Source organism: Lonchura striata, chromosome 5 (genome assembly GCF_050655825.1).
Source record: "Lonchura striata isolate lonStrDom1 chromosome 5, ASM5065582v1, whole genome shotgun sequence".
Lineage (NCBI taxonomy): Eukaryota > Metazoa > Chordata > Aves > Passeriformes > Estrildidae > Lonchura > Lonchura striata.
Genome location: NC_140707.1, coordinates 53,216,826 through 53,239,328, shown reverse-complemented (window position 1 = coordinate 53,239,328; position 22,503 = coordinate 53,216,826). Strand labels below are relative to the sequence as shown.

Below are 22,503 nucleotides of genomic sequence, written 5' to 3'. Positions count from 1 at the left end.
ACGTGCCTGGAGAAAGCAGTAGTTTCTCTCACCTCCTATTCAGTCCTGCACTGTAGCAGATCAGATAACCTCACTCAGAATGAGCACCTGTATTCATATCTAGCAGCAACCACATGAACCTACATCATCACTCTGTTGGTAGTCATTGTCTTATACATGGCAAGGGAGCCGTGAATTTGTTCTATGTGAGAAAGCTCTTGTACCATGCCATTGCAATATCTGAGCATCTTACAGCACCGTTTTAAAGGCACTGACTGTATAGCTGGAGCAATTGCTTCCTCTCACTTCATCAGCCTAACTTATTCACCTGGAAAAAGTATTTTCCTTTGGCGGAGAGGAAGATCATAAGCTTTTTCTTGCATTCTTCTCTCATAGAAACAGCGATCTTGGGTAAGAGGTAGGCTAGAGAGAAGCAGAAAGGGAAGAAAAATTTCAAGCCTATAAAGTGACCACTAGCTATTAGAAGTGAGAGACAGGAATTACTTTTTCCTTTTGCAACTCTGCATCATTCACAAAACTGAGATCAGGAAGCTGGGCTGAGCACAGGCCCTATGTAGAGTCATGATTCTCTGCAGATACAGAAGCACACTACAACTTGCCTTTACAGCAGTTGGTATAAACGGTGCTGATTTCATAGCTGGTTGTTTCTCACAGAAGAGCAGAGCACAAAGCAGCAGTGCTTCAGGAATACATTATGGCTAAAATATGTGAATTCATATGCAAATTAAGCAGGGCTTTCCACTTGTGCAACATTACTGAGTATCCCCCTGTGTCAGAGAGTTTGGGAGTGCCTGTTGTGTGGGCATCAACCTCCACATCAAAGCTCTGCTATTTCTACAAGGAATAGGGGGGTAAGCGGCTCTTCCTTTCTAGCAACTGATTAATCATTCTGCACTGCAGCAGAAGCCATGCTCCACAGGCTTCTGACTGGTAATGTTACAAAAAGCAGAAGGATGGCCATTTGAAGGAAAATCATTATCTTCCCTCTCCTGTGTATGACCACACTGATAGCTGCACAGGAGAAGTACATGAACAACCTGTAGAAGTTGCAGTGTTGACAACACACTTTCTTCAACTCTGCTTTCGAAAGCATCATCATAATCCTAGAACTGCAAATGTTATTTAAAAAAACCCAATCCCTTTGAAACTTTAGAGAATCTTTCTTAAAAAAATTCTGCCAACAGTGAATTTCAACAGTACTGAAGGCCAAAGATTTCCCATTGCAAATATCTTTCTATCATAAGGTCATAATCCCACTCTGTAGAAATAATATCCATCATTAAGAGTACTTGTTTTCCCCAAAGTCATATGTCTCTGGCCTTGGCAAACAGGTGCCATTTAAGGGGAACAGGCTGATGCTCACTCTGATCACATTCTTAATGTGTACACATACAAGAAAGAGCAGTGAGGGTATTTCAGTGATCAAGCACTTGATTTTATCCCTGAGCATAAGATTTCAGATTTAAAGGATTTAACTTTTCTCCTCATGTTAGGAAGCTTCTTAGGTTATAGCTCTATCCCTTAGATCTTGGGATCTATAAGAAAATGACAGAAATTATGCCATCAATAACAGAATATTAATGTTCAGAAATGGGATTGCTAGTGGAATATACTTGGAAGCTACAGAAAGCATTTTCATAAAAAAAACTCATTGTGTTACAAAAAATAAATTAATAGATCTGTGCCATTCTGATAGAACTTTTAAGGCCTGATCATTCAAGACATTCTTCAATAAAATAAACCAAATAAACTAGTTCACCCTACTCCCACCTATGGTGTTCATGCTATTTGTCTAAAAATAGCATGATCAGTGTCCAAAGTGTAGTGCATTTCAGTAATACTCAATTCATAAGCCATTAAATCGAAGACTATTAAAAAGTCTCTCTTTAATAATATATACATATTTTTAAAAGAGAAAATTACAATTTTTATGGAAAGCTTTTTTATCCTCAGTTATAAATGAAGAGAATTTGCATTGAAGGGCATAAACTAAAGGGAGAGAGAAAGAGGAAGATGAGAGAAAGTGTGTGAAAGAAAAGGAGTGTAACTGATTGCAACACAATTTATTAGCTTCAAAGGTCAAGGCAGCCCGTGTTTTTATTGGATCTGTTTACTTAGGGGCATTTGCAGTGCCTTGACCTGAAACAAATGAGTTGCTGTGGCAGTGCTTCCATATATTTATGTCATTCCTAGGCTAATGCAAGCATTTCTTGAAGTCCTAGTGCAGCACAGCTAGCTCTGTGCAGACATTATCCATTGGCTGAAAATGCCAGGCAGCAAGCAGTGGCACAGAACCCTCAAATAAGTTTTTTCAATCTTCACTTCATTGCTACTGGATCCTCTTTGCCCTTGGGTTGGTTTGGTGGCAAACATCCTTCACAGGAAGGAGATGGCAGCAAGGGGTTATGAGGAATGTGCCTATCCATGCAGAAGAAATGTTCTCTGGAGAGTTACTCCTTGCCAGGGTATTTCAGATGTGTTCTGTGATACTCGCAGCACCCACAGTATAAAAAAAACCCATAACTAGGTAACCAGCAGCTTCCCAGATTATCTACTTTCAGCTGCATTTCCACTTGAATTTCCAGGCTTGTAACTTTTCTCAAAAAGAATGGCTCATCTAGTTAATAAGGAAAGTTCAGGATAATGGAGTTTTCCAATTCACTCCAGTTAAGACTTAAATCTTATGCAGCAGTGACTCAGATGTCAAGCCTAGTGGAAAATGGCATCCTGGCTGACATAGCAGATGTTATGAAAGACCAGCTGTTATATTCACCCCATCTTTTATTAGCTGCTTTGGTATGTGGGCTGAATTTTTCTGTCTTGAGAATCCAGCCCTGAAATCCTAGTAATACTTTTGCCAGCCAGTCTTCAGCCTCTGCAGCTGTGTTGCTGAGTCTCTCCTTGAGGGAAGCACCCAAAGAAGAGAAGATGATACCTGAAGATCCTTCAAGTACCCTGACTTCAGAAATGCTTGCTACAGAAAGTGTTACAAGTTCAGCCTATGAAAAAATGACTCTAAAATAGAGATGTGAACTAAAGCCTCTTACATAAAATGTAGCAGGAAGTGGCAGATACCAATCTTCTCTTTAGCTGGGGGTTCTACAGTACCACACTGGACAAAAGAGGGATCAATTATACAAAACTATAGGTCAGTACTACTACTTGTTCCTGAAAACATGTTGCAGCATTGCTAAAACCTGAACTAGTGGTAGGTTTACCAAAGGCTTCAGCAGATTAAGTACAAAGCCAAGTGCAATAAAGCAGCTATAATTTTTGGCATAATATAATACCTGTGCACTCATTTCACATAAACCACATAAATATTACAAATTATATTGACTCTGAACCACTAGTGATTTACATTGGATATGTTCTGGAAATCTAGAGGCATTAAATATTATTTACATGATTTATTCAAAAATGTTTTGCAAAAACAGTTGAAGCCTTCAAGAGGTTAAACTGAAAAGTCTATATAGTAGCAAAGTTAACCATCTTTTTCTTTCAAAATATTCCTTCCATCTCAGTGAGTACTGTATCACTAGTTCTTACACATGCCAGCATTGCAGAAATTTGTCATCTAATAAAGAAGGATTAGAAGCTGCTGTGATGCTCAAAGACTGAATCACCTTTAAGGTCCTTCTACCTTGTGATAGTCTGTGAGACACACATCTCGACAGAGAGAGGAAAGACAACATTCCAGCCTCAGAGTTTCTTATATATACAGCAAAAATTAGGAAACCAAGAGGTAAAACTGTCTTGAGAGCAGTGCTTTCATGGGATGACAAAACTAATTGGAAATTTTAGGTCTGCAATGTTAAAGGAGATTTTCATTTCAGCCCCTAAGTAAAATGAAGGCCCCATAGAGGCAAGTTTTTACAGAAACTATGATACAAACAATTATCCATGCCTTAAAAAGTACTGCAAGAATTAATTTAAGAAGAGCAATAATCCTTTTCCTGTATGGTGCAGATACTAGACATAAGAGCAGGCAAAGGCTGATAAGAGGTAACTAGAACTCACTGTAAAGTGTCAGAAAGTCATTGTCATACAAGAATGATGTGCTGAAGAAATGACATTGATTGAAAATTCTCCTCATTCCCATTAAAAGTTTGAATGAGGTATTTTAATGCAAGATGATATTATTTAGTTATACACCTCACTTCATTTTTCAACACCCACTCAAACACCAGTCCAATGTTTATATTCAGTTTTGACAGTTCAAAGAGTTACTGCATTTAGGAGCTGTTGGTAACCATCAGATACCACATAATGTCATGCTGGCACAGTACTGGTATCTGCAATTATAGTTTTACACAGCTCAAAGAAACAACTTAATTGTACAATAGTGTACCAAAAAGACAAAAGATCAGCTGGACACAGGCTTACTGTAGTGCCACTATTATAATTATGTGATATATTTGTTTGCAATACAGCTCTAGCAATATATTAAAAAGAAACAGTTTAAGGTTTGCAACACAGATGGCCTGTGTGAAAAATGGGCCGAAGGAGACTGATACAACATTTATTTGACAGCATTAAGAGATCAGAATCTTGACCCATCATTCTTATCTCTGACCTAAAGCTCTGGCCAGCCTTTCTTCTTTTTAAAATACTCATTTTAATTAAAGGTAAATAAATGTGATGATCCAAAGAAGTGACTGTGACACTGCAGGATGGAGAAACAAAAATGGTTTTCCAGTGACAACAAAAGATCTCAAGTCTGAGAGTGGCCACTGGCATTTCTGATCAATGCTCTTTAGGCATCTCCAGCCCCATGGAGAGAAGAGCCATATGACTTCCCTGCACCAGAATAATTCTGTAAGGCAATACCCATTTGTTGGAGATGCACTCAATTGCTCTCAAAGACCTATGGTGTCCCCTGTTTCTCTGTAGTCAGAAGTGGAGGTGTGTCCCAAAAATTCTAACAAGTTTGAGCTAGTTTGTGTAAGGCTCTGGAAGAACAGCGCTGGGCAGGACAAGACAACAGCACTCAGAAAATAAAATGGAAGCTATTTTTGCACAACTCAGAATAGGAACACAGCACGTACAGCTCATCCTCTGCTGTGGTTACCTTCAATCCCAGCAGTGACAAGTGCTGGGCTGTATGTGCATTTTCATCCATCTCTGCAGCTCCAGGCTGAGGGCAGACAGCAACAATTTTACCACAAGACCATGCTTGTGAGACAGGACAAGTGCATTTTCAATTTGCAAGTAAGCAGAGTCCTGTCAAGGGCAATATTAATTTCTACAATGTCTGAAAAGCAGCTCATTATTCCTGACTCTGCCTGTGGGTTATTGGTGCATTAAATAAAAAAAAAATAAAATCATCCCAAATAAAGGCATTTTTTGTAATTTCCAGCATTCTGCATTGGTATCCAGGAAGATGTGTCAGCTTACTGCAGGTTTCTCCAGCAGCACTAATAAAAGTGATTAATTAGTATTTTTCAGCTATACATCCAAAAATACTTTACCAAAGAAGAAAAAGAAAAAGGAAATATTAATGCCACATCACATAAAGAAAGAATCTGGGAACGTAGGGTTTTAAAGGCCGGGGCAATATTATGTTGAAGCATCAGGCAAAGTTTGGAAACAAAATGTTATTGAAGAGAACAGAGAAAACGGTGCCTGTAACAGCTGGAGGACTTGATCCAGTGACCCATGTAAGGTTTTCCAGCAATGGAATCCTGTAACTGTGTAGCTTGTGCCTAAACAGTTGATTTTGCTGTCCTATCTACTAGATAGTGCTAGAGAAGGAGACTGCACAAGTTATCTATTTACTGGTTACAATTAAATCAGCACAATATCAAACAAAAATTTCTACACTGAAAAATTTCTCAGTGATACAAAAAATACCATGTGATTCAGGACCACTGAGAAGACTGGTGATAACAAAAGGAAGTTTTGAGAGCTCAAGGGAATTTCTGCATCTCTTTGTGTCAGTTCAAAAACAACAAACCTCCAGAAAAGTCTCTGTCCTCTTGCAAAGAAAAACCAAACCATACAAAAAGCCAAACTCAAAAAAACCAAACACACCCACTGAGTATCATCAATTCAGAACAAATTTGGGGTTTCCACCCAAGCTGCAAATGTCAGACCACAGCCTGCTTGCATAAAGAGTCATTCCCCTCAACAGAAAGGAAGCCCTCACAGCAAGCGTCAGGCAGTGAAGGGAATAAGAATTCTCAGGATCCTAGATAATCATAGTTAAATATTTCTGCAGTAATCAAAGAAATTATGGTCTGACTTTATTTCAAGAATGAAATGAAGTTCTGCTTTACCAACAGAAAAGAAACAGCTTTGGCCTGCACTGAGTGACCTATACCATGTAATTCTTAGATCATTGTGAGGTGGCAGAGGACATTTACAAGTTGGACCTTGAGTTTGTCATTTTTTGTCAAAGGAGAAAGCATAATAAGAAAAGGTAGCAGGCTAGTATAAAGTAACAACTAGTTTAGAAGCTTGCTTCAGCATTCATTCTTATTATTTCTCTTGTGTAATTATCGAACAATTTATGTTTTGTTTAATTCTGATTTGAAAGAAGAGACTCAGGTTATTTCAATTTATAGCTAGCTATACCTAGCTAGACATTTTCAGCACTCTATAGTCACTGCTGTGACTACACTGATATGAAGTTACATGTGACTCAGACTTGAAGCTATCAGTTATCAGGTGAGTGAGAGAATTCTAGACAAAAGCACAGAGCTTAATGAAGGCTGTCTTAAACTGCTTCTCCCATATACACTGAATTTTAGGCTGCCAATTCTCATGGACTGGATTACAGAAAACAGCAAACAACACGTATGACTGACCAGAGGGGCGCAATTTGTGTAGTTTTGTAACACAAAACCAAGGCTAGGCAAATAAAAAAGCAACTGATTCTAAACAAATAAATGCCAGTATTTTATATTTTGTGAAATGTACTGCTGTATTACCAGGCCTAATTGAGTAATAAACATCCTGTGAGGATTAAGTATTTTCATAAACAGTGCTTGCAGGAGTCTTAGCCACGACAGTAGTTTAAGGCAGTAGTTTAAGCACTCCTCATGCTCTGGGAATCAACATCTGGGGACAAAAGCCAAAAGAAACATAGCACACACATACAAAATTCATGAGCAGGTGCATTGGGAAGGTAACAATGTCCTCAGAAACCTCCTGGCTGTTTCATGGGCCCAGCTACTGTCTGTTAAGCCCATTGATCAAATTAAGACTAAGACCTGCAAGGCAGGTGCCTACCATTGTCCCAGGAAAGCGATTCATTCTCTTTGTATTTTGCAAATTTGCTGGAAATGGAAGGGTGCACCCTGTTCAAAACGGGCAGAGATGTTACAGAGCCTCTAGCATTTGTGAGACTCATAAAAGCAATTCCATCTGAGGGAGTTTATATCAATGTATTAGGTTTGTATTCAGCTAAGCATTACATTAAACAAAAGGTTTAAAATAAAGCAGTGAAGAAGAAGAAAGGAACTATGAAAAGATAACTGTATGAGGAAGGAGAAAGACAGTGTGGTGTGATGCAAGAGAGTGGAGAGATAAAACAAATACCAAAACCAGAACACGCAAGCTGAGACAGAAAAGGTTAAGACCAAGCCCTGGCAGTCTAATGAATTTACTGTGACTTCTTTGTGGGGGAGACAGCTGCCACTGAGTGCACATAAACATTTCACAGCAGAGCAGCTTCAGAAAACACAGCAGAGGTCATTCAGAAAATCTTGACATCTCAGAAAGCCTTTACTATTTTAGAACTAAAAATCCAGAGTTTGACATGAATGGTTTGATTTGTTTTGCAGGTCTGCGGAAACAGATGACACAGTTAAGCCTGGACAGTGGATGTGAGCTCATAATTTTTACGGAAACCTTACAAGCATCTCAGCTTTGGTGAGAGAACCATGCAGGTGTGCCTGCCAGTCTAGCTGTACTTTAATAAAAAACTTGCATTCCTGGACAAGTAACTAGTTTCACTTGGCTATTCTGTTTTAAAGAGAAATAAATTCCTCAGAAACCATAAGATGTTAGCTTGGTAGAGAAGGAGTAATGAATAAAACGTTCTTATGGGATGCCAACATAGGGTGTGAGATATCAGTATAAGAGGTCAAAGCCAAAGGTAAGTTTAATGAAAACCCTTGACAACTAATGAAAATCTTTCACTGGTTCAAGAAAGACTTCAAAGTGGTAGAGCTATCACAAAAGGAAGAGCAGTCCAAGAAGTTATTAGGTGAATACACCTAGGGGAAAAAAGATATTTGTCTGAAGCAAGCACTGTAGTCCTTTAAAAGGTTAGGATCTGTGTCTTCATTAGGCACTACAAAATGTAATACCATGCAGAGAAACTTCAATAACACTTTGCAAGGGCATTGAAAACTTTGCCATATTAAGAAACAGACTCGTTTAGAACAAAAGCTTCTGACTGACATCCTGTTTTAGTGTTGCGGCAGTGGTTGAAGACATTAACATCCCCACCAGAGGTTACTGTCCCTGCAGCAAGGGCAATGAAGAAGACTCGTGTGTCCATTGCCCACAGCTCCAGTTCAGGAACCAGCATGCAGTCTGACCTGCTCATCTAAAGGGGATGGCACTGCAGTGCAGGCTGGGACCTGCAGCAGCTCAAGCACAAGCCTATGTCCTGATCTGCCAGCTCAGCCAGGAGGCAGCTTAAAAGAATGACCAGAGATATGTGAATGATGACCTACGAAATGGCAAAATTCAGTCAGGAAAGTGTTTAAGTCTCAAACATTGAATCTCTTCTATGTCTTTGATTCTGCCACTGAAGTTGGCCACTTGCATTGTATGTTCATTTGCTACTCATGAACCCCAACTACCTCTGAAGACAGTTGCAATGTAACATCCTATCAATCAAGCCAGGTCATATGTGAACAAATTAATCTGAGACAATAGATAATATTTCCTGCTTTTCAATAAGCAATGTGACAAGTTAATAGGGTGAACATTTAACACGGCCTAAACTGAGTTAATTTAGACTTAGTTTGGATAGTGCCTCTCTGTTGTCCAGACATACTTGTTGTTCCTTGAGAGAAAAATAATAAGAAAAAAATCAAAAACCACCTACTGTCTCTGTGGATGAGAAGAGCTTGCACATGATATACAAAGTACACCATGAAATGCAGATGGGGAAGATTCTCATTAATCAGTGAATGTAATTTTGCATGTTAGAAGGGGCCATTGTTGAGGTAATGTGGGTCTCAGATTCAGTCAAAGAAAGAAACTGAGAGTTTCTAGCCAGGCAGAGGCCTGGGAAAGACCTGGAGAAGTATGTAAATAATTCTTCATCTCTCTTGTTTTTCACATTGTTTATAGTTAAGTTCTATCACTGTGCGTCAAGCACTCTGCACCAATGGTGGTGGGTTGTTTTCACTTCAGAACCAATGGATTTGGTCCTTGCAGAGCTCTGTATAAAAGAGCAGTGTATTTTGAATAAAGGGGAGCTTACTCTCAACAGCCTTCAGAATCAGTCTCTTCATTCCCATCCTGCCTCGACAGCGACAAGGTAATAGTCATACTGAGATCATTTGACTATTCAGAAGCCTTTTCTTAAATATCAGTTTTAGGGCTGTCCTGATTTAATGACAGCTTGGTTATTTATATACTGCTTTGTTTGTTTTTTTGCTTCTTGCTTCATGACCATGTTGAAAGCATCCTTCATTGCCATTCCAGACTACTGCTGGCTTAGCTATTATTAATTATTAATTATTAAACGATAATTAGCTGCTAACCTACAATTAACTGTGTATCTGTGATGAAAACAAACAATCCTTAGATACAGTTTGTAAGGTGCTTCATAAAGGAATCTTGTTAACAGCTGTTTTCAATACTGTTAGCATGCATACACAATAGTCCAGCAGGTGCCACAAGGTCTGTCCCAGAGACTGAAGCCTTTGGGCAAGCAGGTTTGAAACCCACCTGCTTCCCTTGCTACAAAAAAGAGAATCACAGCCCTACACAGCAAGATTTGGCTGGAGGGATTGCTTAAGTCAACTCCCTCTACCTGGTACTATGTCAAAGGCATCAACTGAATTATCAGTTTTCCCAAATTACATACAAGTAGCAATGCAAATTCTTTATCAAGACCCAGGAATGGCTGAACTTTGCATACAGTCTGATGCCAAACAAGGTCAAATCAAGTTAAAACTGGTTTTCTGATGCTGCCATGTGGGCTACAGCCCAAATTTCACTGCTCTGTGCAAAGGAAAATCATGCCAGATACATTTAAATAGAGCAAAAATGGCACCTGGAACAACATGATCTGGGTAAATTAACAATGACTGCAAGCATTGTGATCAGAAAAAATGCAGTCCCACTAAAGACACCATACCAGACTTACAGGACAGTCCACATTTCTCCATATCTCCTTCAGGACATATGTACAATTTCAAGTAACAAGTGCTTTTGATCACATTCTTGTGTTGTGAATTTTCTGTTAAAATATCACTTTGCATCTTAAGAAGGCAAATCAATGTTCACAAACACATCCTCCCTACTATTATTCTATACGTTTTGGAACTGGCCATCAGATTTTCTTATGTGAAGATTTCCAATAAAGAAAATTTGTTTCTAGTAATAGAAACATTGTTGGTCACTCATGTACACTGACAGCTTTGACAAGTTTGAGGCCATAATTCATATTATGGTTTTTATCATAGTTTTTATCTGCACAACTCAAATCAGAAAATGTTGTTTTCCAGACCCACACTTCTGTGCAATCAAAAGTGAAAAACTAAATGATAAATGCTAAGGAAAAACCCAAACCAAACCAAGTTATTAATTCAGTTTTACTTCTGCAAAATAAAAAACAGGCTTCCTCCTTTTCAGAAAGTACTTTTTTTTCTTCTTTTAAAGGGGCTATCTGGATATCAAAAGGCAAGAGAAATGGCAGGTGTCTGGAGTGATTTTTTTTTCTAAAGTCTTTGCCTTCTATGAATGAATTTGCACAAGACTGCAGAATAATGCCCTGGCTTGAAACATGATGAAGTTATGATTTAGTCTAGTCTAAACTCCATATAGTTCTACAGTAAAATGTATCAGTGATACTAATAAAATACAGTAATAAAAGAAATTATCTTTGAGAATTTCTGTCTCAAAGAGATCAAATAAACAAGTAGATTTCTGAATTCTAGGTAGAGTACATATGTGTTTTGAATTAATAGTCATTATTTCTCTCCATATCCTTAATCTGAATTAATGGACCATTGCAGGTGGATGGCAGTAGAGCTGCAAAACTCTCAGATGCCAAGGCAATATACATGACAAGTACTGCAAATGTAACTTACTAGATGGAGCTTAGTTCTACTCATGGATAATAGTAATCACTCCTCTTGTTTCTCTGTAATGTCCTATTGGGAGAAGTGTGGTACAACACTGCCTAACCACTGTCACCTTTCATTGCCACCCAGTTGCCTTTCAGCTTTAGAAGGACAAAAAGCAAGGGAAGAACTGCTAACAACAGGAAAAAAGACTCAAAAAATGAAATATCCAAATCCTTCTGACCTTCAGCTACAGCTGCTATTAAATCAGGTTTGAATAGAAGTGAAGTAGTAAGTTCCAAGTGACCGAACATGGCAGAAGTAGAGGGACAGCCAGCCTGTGCTATTCCCTCTCTTTGCTTCTAGAACAATCCTAGGTGTTCTAAACTGTTATTTACACCCTCTGCCTTGCTCAGTCTGTAGCTCTCTTGGGGAAAGGTGATGACAATGCCATCTTTTCATCCTATTTCTCCCCTCACAGTAGAAGCCCTGATACCATTTAACTGTGGCTGCCCTTGATGCCTTGTGTCCACCACTACAAAGGAAAGCAGGAGAGCACAAGTGCCTGCCAAGAGTTGCAGCATGGCAACTTCCCTCCTTTTTTTCCTCCAGGAATCACATGGAGCAGATGTGAACACCATTCCTATGGCTTCAGGTAAGAAAGGACAAAATAAATAACTTGCAAGCATTGGACATTAGCTGAGAGGCATCCAGAGAGACACTAAGCATTTTCACAGCAGATTGTAAGTGGTCCTTGCTTCTTGCCAGAGCAACAAATGTTACAGCCAAGCAAGCAGAAATTTCTCTGCTGTGCTTGACTCCATAAACAGGACAGCATGCAATCAGCTATCTGAGCACCAAAGAATTATTCATCTTCAGGCAAGCAACAATACCTCAGAATGAGTCAGATGTGGGGGTGGAAGAAGTCCTCTATGTGAGAGGATCCCACCACAGTGGTTCTTTCTGAGGCATATACACAACATACAACCCTCCTTCTTCCTCCCATCCATCTTTCCTTTCCACCTTGGCATTCTTACTTATGTCTAGCAGCTGGAAATCCTGCTGATTCCCAGCAACCACACACAGCTCTGTTATAGAGCAGTTCCAGCTGCCCTCCTGGCTCTGAAGGAAGCCTATAAGCTCTGCTGCACAGATCCTCCCCTAGAGCTCTTAAAGCTGGATCCCTGCAGGGACTCCAGAGAAACAGACTGTATATTCTGACCTGCTTACCATATCTACATTTCTAAATTTCATTCTCACTAATTGCTAAATCTCAAGACAAGACAAGCAGATCACAGCAGTAGTCACCTGAAAAACCATTGCGCACAACCTTAAGAACAACAATCAAGTCTTGACAGGTGACAGAGTAAATGGCAATGCATTAGGCAGTTGAGACAATTAACTTAAGCAATACATATAAGCATATATGGGACAAACGTGAGGAGAAGAGTGGCATGTTTGAGGAGTGCAGAATCAGTTTTAGCTTGCTTTTCTATTAATATCTCTTAAAAGGTTATGTTTATAACAATGAAACAAATCTACAAATCTGGGCACTAGAGACCCAAGTACTCATATAAGTTTTAATACAAATGGCATTGCTCTAGCAGAGAACAAGAGGATTAACTGCTGCCTAAATGTAATCAATTGGGAGCTAAGATTTGGGCCCTAACGTATTTGCAAGTCTTGAGCCTACTCTGAGGGCATTATGCTAATATATCCACAGCAAATAGCAATCAAATAGTCTCCAGGAATACTGACCCTGCAAAAAAAAAAAAAAAAAAAAAAAAGCTTCCAAAGCATAGATATCACAGATCACAGAATGACTGGGCTTGGAAGGGACCTCTGAAGGCCATCTCATTCAACCCCTTTCTGAAGCAGGTTAACCTTGAGGAGGTGCATAGGATCACATTCATACATTTTTTGAGTATCTCTAGAAAAAGAGATCTCACAACCTCTCTGGGAAGCCTAGTCCAGTCTCTGCCACCTGCACTGTAAACAAGTTCCTCCTATACAGATGGACTTCCTGTGTTTCAGTTTATGCCTGTTGCCCTTTCCTCTGTCACTGGCACCACAGAAAAGAGTCTGGCCCCATCCTCCTGATGTCCACCCATCCATCCTACAAGACATTTTGTATACATTGATAAGATCCCAAACAAGTCTGTTCCTTTAATTCAGGTATTCCTTTTTGCATTCTTCTGTTCAAAGTGAAAACAAAATAAGGTCTGACCTTTTAATTACCATATCTTTAAGTCTTTTTTCTTAAGATCCTGAGGAAACAAGACGATTGGAATCCAATCTTACTCACTCATAAGATAGGTCTCCTACTTAAATCTAAGTCATATGCATTCAAAACATCCATTTCTGTTTTTACCACAGTACAGAATACATTTTCTGCTCTCTGCTTTGATCTCTAGAATCAAAGTGGTACTTCAGGGTCTTAATACTATGAAAGACCTAGGCCAAGAACCAGGGAGAAGGGAAAGGGAATACACAACCTGATGGAATTCACAAGGTATTGCCCATACTATCAGAACAATGCCTGTGAATTTGGTTGTGAAATGGACCAAGGACGCTTACTTGACTACAGGGAAAGAAAAGAACCATTTACAGAATAGGTTTATTGACAAATGCTGAATGAATAGAGTAAGGATTAGAAAACAGTAGGTCCTGGCTCAGGACCTGTATCAAGCCTGCTACAGCCTTTTAGCTGAAGTACTGCAACCCCAAAGCAGCTTGGCAGCTCACCTCCCTCTGCAAGATGCTTGTGTTCCACCTGCTGTGGTCTGCCCCATTAATCTTCTCACCATCAAATGTGCCCTTACCTTTTGCTTCCTGCATTAAGTTCTTCTAACAGAAGGATAATATATTAAAGGAGTAATAATAACACTGATAACAATAGTCTGAGAAATACATACTTCTTTCTCCATATTTCCCCTCGTTTGATTAGTCTCCCAGCAAGAGCAGCATTAATCACTGGGACAAGAGATAAAAGATAAAGTCCAATTTGAATTTTGCTGTGTGCTACTGAGAATGTATGTGTGTGTTCAGGAGGGAGGGAGGCCGCAGGATAATCTGTCATTTTATATATTTATGCTGTTGGAGGCAGTCTGGACTGGTTCTCCATTGTTACCACAGATTAAAATCATTCATGTCCTTATACTTTCATTGGAGGTCATCGTTCAGGAAAAGAGAGATATTATGGCCAATTTAAATTCAAGCTATTTCTGCAAATCTATGTGTATGGCTTGGACACTGAGGCTATTGCTTGGATGTTAGAAGAACACAACATATAATATTTTTTTGTCCTTACCTGACCTGACTCTTTACATTGAGTTTTCTTGCTTTGAAACAATTATGGGAAAAGAACTGTTGCAAATGAGAGGAAAAGGTGTATTTTAAATTATCTTAGTCCAAGTGAGTGATCCCAGTTCTTTTCTGATTTTCATTTGCCATGGAAGAATCCATGAATCTTCAGATCTCACTTCCAGCATTTCTACTGAACTGAGTCCCAACCAGCTTGGCAAAAAGAAAAGATTTTATCTTTAGGGAACATGGACTGCAGAACCAAGCAAAGACTAAAAGTAGAAGAGTGGTTACTAGGCTATATAGTATGAGTTTGTCTTTCCCTAAAAGGTTTCCCTAAAACCTTTGCTTCTCCAAAATAAGAGTTCCTAGAACCACCAACCTACCAGTTCTGGCCATGTCACTCCCCCTCTTCTCCCATATCTCTGAGAGGGATGTATCTCATCCTTTGGATCTTAGTTGCCATCTGTTCCTCAGCATTCATCCTTCTGTACCCACTTTGATACATTTAGCCATTACAGCATTTTCAACATTCCCTACTCTCTTATTCATGCCCCCTATAAGACTACTGGTATTCCCTGGGAATTGTCCTTATCCAGAAATCAATTTCCTTAAAACACCTAATCTGGGACCCAGTAAAATGGGCAGTACAGCACCAGTCGAAAACTCCAGAAGTAATTATTAGGGAAGAGGATCCCTTTATTAACTTTTCCTTCAAAAATCCACTGTAATAAAAAAGGGAAGCATTTATATCCTATGCAATATGAGGAGAACTGAAATCTAGTTTCTCACCCCTTTGTCTTTATTTTTCCTTGGAAATTTTGTGGAAACACATTCTTATCTTTCAGAATTTAATAGAAGTAATTTTTCAATCAAAATGAACAACATCCCACCTACTCATATGCCATCTAAGGGAGGAGATAAAGAATTGGTGGTTGCATAGCCTGTCTTGTTAATCACTACTTTTATGAGCTGTACCATGACAGACATATCTTGCAAATCATCCCACAGATAAAAAAAAAAACTAGCAGAAATCCTTCTGTTTCTGTTAGCTAACAACACCATCGTTCTGCAGAAAATGCAAGGCATTAATTAGATGGTTTCAGAAAGCAGGTCTGTCACAACAACACAGATGTGTTTCCAATTTCTGTGCATTCACTGAAATGAACGATCTAGGAAAGGTAAGAGGTACATTCCCACCTCTCTACCAGTCCTGTAAAAAGAAAAACAACAACAAAAAAACAACAACAAAAAACCGAAAAACACAGAGACCCAAACCAAACAAATAAAATGGAACTATATGTTCAGGAAGTATTCTGGCAATGTCTGCAGCTTCTAGGCATTTCCCTGAAATATATAAATAGCAAGAAGAACAGATATGCTATAACAAAACATGAGTCAGTCCTCCAACTATATTTAAGCCATAACCATTGATTCTACTCCATTTGTTTCCAAGTAGTTGCTTTTGCAATATTGGATCTCTTCATCATATCTTGTCTCTGCACAGCCATTCTTGAACAACACACTTGTCCTATTCTTTCACTTGGCTTGGAATCAAATGTATGGTCAACTAGAATAGCTTTAGTTCCTGAGTACTGTATTAATCAGATTTTGAAATAATCTTGCACGTGACTTTCAAGAATCCTTTATGACAGGGTAAATGACATGCCTAAATGCACAAAAGGATACTGTACCCTGAAAAAAAGTATATACTGATATTATTAATTTTACTTTCTGAGAAGACAGGTATCAGCTTACTACAGCTATTATTTCAGCTTCCTATTATTTTATTCAAGAAAAAGTTGTGCTGCTTGTTCAACTAAAGGCAAGCAAAAATTCAATAGTTCTTGATCAAGACAAAACAAAGTATCAGAGAAAAATATAAAAATATTCTAAAATTCTAGAAAAGTGCTAGCTAAACCTGCCTCCTTTTACCCTACCCTTACTCTTTGATGCTGGACCATATCTTCATTTCCAAAATTGACGGGAGAACCAAACTGGGTACATGTGTCAAAAATACCAGCTGAGATTTTGCTGCAAGACCCAAGTGATTGCTCATACGTGTAAATTAAGGGAATGTAATCTCAACCCTTTTAGAAACTAATCAGCCAACTCAGACCTTCAGTAAACTATTACACTGAAGAAATAAAAAGGCAATGTGTATCCTAAACAACACACAGAGTGGCTGAAGTAACTACTTACTAATGCTGCTATATAAAAATAGGTTTTCCAAAGAATTAATGTAAATTATATTTTGAGAATTCATGCTATATGCCAGCTTTCAGTCAAACCCCTGCCCTGGAGTTGTGAGACAGACTCCATTTGGAGCCAGCAATGGCTACTAAGTTTAATGTTCCAATATCACAACTGGTAAAGTCAATGAATGACAGCATAGAACCACATATGCATGAACTGTTTTACAAGCACAATGTTTTTTATTACCGTAATTGTGCTTAGCAGAAATACAAGACTGAGTTTACTTTCATCATCAGTACTTGCCAGTGCTGGGGAGCATAGGCTGAAAAAGTAATATTACAGCAAAATCACATTCTTCTTTTGAATGGGCACTGTGCTTGTGGTTCACTTACGGCACTTCTAGAAGACTGGATCCCTATGGCACTTTCAGAGGTGCAGCACAACTGTCTTCTGCAGAGAGTGGATGAAACCATGAAAATGTAAGATTCTATTTAAGATTATATGAATGTTACAGGTAATCTGAGTATCCTGAGAAGAGCATCAATAAATATAATTTAAATGCACCATACCACTTGCACATCTAATACTCACTTGGAGAATATTTTTGTGCCTTTCCCATACAGAACATTATCATCCTATCATATACAAGTTTCTGGTTAGGTAGCAACTACATTACACACCAAAGATTGTGTATTGCAATGTGCACTAAATCTATTTCTACATTACCTATTTGTGAAGTATTTAGAGGTCATTTTGTATTTTTGAATTAGTAACTGTAACCAACATGAACAATAGTCTGTACAAAAATTTTCAACATTTGGATTCTTGCTTCCAAACTCTGCTTTCTTTCTCTGCTCAAAGCATGTTACCATTTACGGAAGAGATGTGACTGTGAATAAGTAAATACCATTTTATGAATGCAGGACCGTAGTATAGGAGAAGGGATTCCACTCTGCAGCATGGTAAAGTTTGGAGCTTTGGTCTCTTTATGAAAAAATAATGGAGGAAGAAGGGGATACAAAGGGATAAGAGCCGGACTGTGTAATTCTCAGCTGTGCCAATGAAGTCAGTCTTTAAAGCAGAGACTCATCAAAATCTTTTTTTTCATTAGAGCTTTGCAGTCTTGGGATGAAAATGTCACTAGTGACTTATAAGAAGCAAAAACCAAATTAAAGGCCAATTTCTTTCCCTACCAAATTATTATCTATGAGTGTAAAAGAAAGTACCTAGGCAAGACCAAGGGTGAGACAATTTTATTTGTCTTACTGACAGTGAAAGTCTAATTAGACTGACAAATCTTCTGTGCTATTTTCCTTTGTGATATACACTGTAAGGAAGGATTTAGCCTGGAGCTGCACGTTATGGAAAGACATTAATCAAGATTATTGGACACTCAACAGAAAACACAGTTAGAAGGCTGAAAAGCTCAATGGTTAAAAATAAAGGTTGAGAACCTTATTCTAAGCCACAGCAATGGGCTGGACTCCCCATATAGATAATGGCAAGATCCCCTCTTCTACTCTCTAGAGAGAACAGTCTGCATATAATAAGTCATGAACTGTCACTCTATGGCTCTAAAATAATAGATCAAAATGTCCACATGTAATTTATTCTTGTCACCTACAAGTTATAGTTTGAACAGTTAGGCAAGTGTCATTTTCTGCATCTCAAGAACTTGAGGCATGCCCTGGATATGTAAGAGAGCACTCACTTTCTAGTTCCTCATGGAGAGCATAAGTTCATCTCTTTTTCCAAAACGATTCTGATCTCTTTTTCACAGAAAGATGTTTTATTCTTGGGTCCTCAGCCACCCATGCCATAGGCCAGACATATGAGGGGCCTGCTTTCAGGCCTCCAGGAGGTTACCTGGTTCTCCACTTGGATTGGATGAACTGAGTATGTTTTGAATGGAAGATGTGTACAGTGCATGATCTCTAGACTAGCTTTAGTAATTAACTTTGCACAAATTCTTTGAAAACTGAATGACCCAGCTGTAAACAAAGATAGAATGAGCCACATAAAAGCATATGGAGAGTCTCCTAAAAAGCTTTGAACAGTGACTCATAAAAGAGAATTCTGACCACTCAAGCAGCTGCCATGGAAGCAGAAGACAAGAGAATTAGTGTTACTTTAACCTGTGTTCACAGAGGTCTCCCAAACCAAAAATATCCCCGAAGTACTTAATTAATAACGGAATTTTCTCTTTAAATAAACAAAAAGGGACAAATAGGGGTTCCAGGACCTCTAACTAATGAAGCAACCCTGTGAGAAGCATGACAACCTTCCAAGAATGCAGCGTGGCTCAGCACAGTGACTCTCATGCAGAAGCAGTCTGCATGGCATCTTACTGTACCGCACAGAAAAGCCAGCAGCTTGTCTTTCAGGCCTTTGTGGCTAACGTGGCAAAGCAGAAGTCTCTGAGAGGATATTAGTGTCACAGGAGGGTCTGATGTGTAAGGGTCCTCAGAGGCAGCAAAAAATTTGTACAGCACATGCCACTTCTGAACAGTTTGTAAAATCCAGGACAAAACCATGTGTGAGAAAGTTAAACCAGTGCTGCTTCTTGTGGCAGTGGAGCAAAAGCACCACTTGCAACTCACTGAAACAAACACAAGTCAAAACTTTTTCTCCCTTTTCAGTTAGCAAAAAAAAAACAGCTCTTGTTATTTCCTTCTCTGAATCACAGGAACAATCCCAGCAGTATAGCACACAGCCATATATCTCACCTTTTCCTCACTCAAATCCTAGCTGTCCTACTTTGACGTGAGTTCTACTGCCTTGCAGAAATTTAGTATAAATTTATAGGTATTTTAGATGTTAATTTCAGTGCCACTGGGTATTTCCAGCAATATTTTTCCCTCAATTCCCTTTATCATGGTTGTTTCTCCAAAACTACATACCATATCTGAGATCTTCAAAAGTTGATGGATATCATAGGCCTGAAAATGCACTGTGTATTTCTAAACCTCATTTTCCCAGCTTTTTTTTCTAACTATGCTCTAAAATACTTCTGTCAGTACTCAGACTACCTAACTGCAGGAGGTGTCTTAGTGTGCATTACAAACAAAAATATCTTTGCACTTATCATGTTCTTCTGTAGTTTCTTAACAAGTGATGTGTAAGTCTAAGTCCCTCTGAAATTCCCCTGGATTTTGTAACACTTTGTGATTACTGGCTTGATATTCTGCACAAGGTTTATATACATTTCAAAAAGGAATAGTTTAAGTTACTTACATATGAAAATGAGTAATAAAATACTCCTAACAGAGTAAGAACAGTAATTCTTTATCATGATTCGTGCTATTTCACATTAGATGCTTCACTTTTATTTGTATCATGCCTGGTATTTCTACAATTGGCCAGAAGCATTCTGTGCCAAGTAATGTACATGTGCAGAATAAAAAGTACATTTTGAACCCAAGGAGTCTGCAGTCTTAGCATAAAACAAGATACTACACATGGATACAGAAACATGCATAATAAAACTAAAAAGTGACCACATTGATTGACTTAATAAGCAGTTGTCTTAGACCATCATCAGCCTAACTTTTTGACATGCATCATGATGACAAAAAACTTTCAATGGGATTGGAAAAATAACCTGCTATTGGCTTTTTTATGGTATCAGATGAAACCTAAGAAGTGAACAAAAAGTGCTTGAATTGTGCTGATCGGAATCATAAGAGGCTAAACTTTAAACAGCCATGAAAGCAAAGAATAACTGTTTATTTCTGAGCAGAAAAGAGAAGAAAAAGCTGGAACAAGATAATAACTAACTGCATTTGTACCTCTCATAGCCTTAGGTATCTATATTTTATGTTTCCCAAAGAGTAAACTTGCTAACCACCACTTAGATCTAAAATTGTAAGCAGGCTTAACGATGGCGATGTCGAACACAAGAAAGATAAAATAACTATTAGACACCTGAAAAACTGTGGCTGTAGATACTGCCCAAACAGGAAAAGACAATTTCTTCTCACTTTCACCACACAGATACTGCAACTTAAGGAGACAGAATCAAATTCCACCAAAAATAAGGAAGAAAGCCAAGCTATCTCTGCTGCAACAGCGATAAAATGGCCCAATATTGAAATGCAGAAAGTTGTAATGGAGGTATGTATTGACCTTTATTTTTCTTTCAGCGGGTAGCATGAAGTGTCAAAGAGTTATTGCTTTAATATCAGCTGAGATGAGGCCATTTGTTGTGGTGCGTGTGTATCCAGGAAATCGCTGCTCTAACCATGTTTTTAGAAGCACTTTGACACTTTATTAAATCTTCTTGATGGTCTTTCAGCACACAGTGGTCTCTGTAGGCTGAGTGGACTGCCACGTAGGCTAGGCAGGAAGCTTTCAGAATGAGTTCCTTTTCAAGCAAGCCAGCACCATTTCCAGCTTGACCCAGCCCATAAAGGTCCAGTGCCACATTCTGTCTACTGGCATAGCTAAACACAGTTCTGCTGCCTTTAAAAATTATAGAGTGCAGGATAAGAACCACAGACTTTATTGTTCTGGAGATGTAACTGTACAAATATTTGCTCTAAAATTAGAACTAGTTACTGCGTAGAAGGAACTGTAGTTCTTGCGAAGTTTATGACAAATAGTGACCAAATATGGGGTAATTTCCCCTCATTTAGCTGAGACTTTATAAAATCACCTACTGGGTGTTTGAGGCTAATAACTCAATCCCAGTCCTGTTGCTGTCTGGATTTACAGCGTACCAAAGCAGGCACTGTTAAACCTCAGCTTGGAATTAATTACTCTAATAGTTTTAAATTCCACTGCAGCCAGACATACCTCACAGAATCACAGAATAGCTGTGGTTGGAATGGACCTCTGGATGTCATCTAGTCCAAACCTCTGGTCAACTAGGATCATGCAGAGTCAGCTGTCCGGGACTATGGGCAGAGAGCTTTTGAATTTTAACAGCATGGAGTCCACAACCTTTTGGGGCAACCTGTGCCCATGATCAGTCACCCTCATGTTACAAATTTTTCCTGATGATTAGAGGGAAAGTCCTGTGTTTCAGTCTGTGCCAAGTATCTTTGGTCCTGTCACAGGGCACCACTGTCATCTTTACACTCTTCTTTCAGGTATCTGTACAGAGTTAAGATCCTCCCACAGGCCTTCTCTTTTCAAGGATGAACAGTCCCAGCTCTCAGCCTTTCCGCACACAAGAAATGCTCCAGTCCCTTACTCATCTTAGAGACCCTTAGCTAGAGCATCTCCAGTAACCCCATCTCTCTAATGCATTCAGAACACATTTCATTCTAGTTAATAACACAATAACATGATAGAATACTGCTGAAATTAATAATCCACAGCTCAGATTGGTTAGTCACATAATTTTTTTTCTTTGCACAGACATGAAGAGTCAATTAAAGGTGTTTATTTCTAGTAAGTACCATATTCTGGCTGCCACAAATGTGGTTCCAAAACCACTGCATTTTAAGGGTTGAAATAATTACTTTGGCACAATTAAGTCACATAATCTGGAATTAATTTTTTTATTTAGGAATAATTTTTTACCAAATAGATGGGGACTGCTCTATGTTGGAACATCTACGTTTTACAAGAAACTGATCTTGATAGAATTCTTTCTAAATTCTCTGCAGGAAGGCTATAAAAGGGAAATAAAAAATGACTCCAAATGAAAGTAATGCTCCATTGCTTTTCTCCTCATTATGAACTTCACTATTGCAGCAGTTCATCCTGTCATAATAATAAATAACCATACACCCACCTCCCATTA

The 22,503-nt window shown here is 38.7% G+C and overlaps 1 protein-coding gene across 25 annotated transcripts in view; it reads right to left on the bottom strand.

The window, feature by feature from the left end:
• The window catches only part of NRXN3 (neurexin 3), a 963,701-nt gene that overhangs the window by 83,680 nt on the left and 857,518 nt on the right, over positions 1-22,503 (bottom strand). The window lies entirely within an intron of this gene.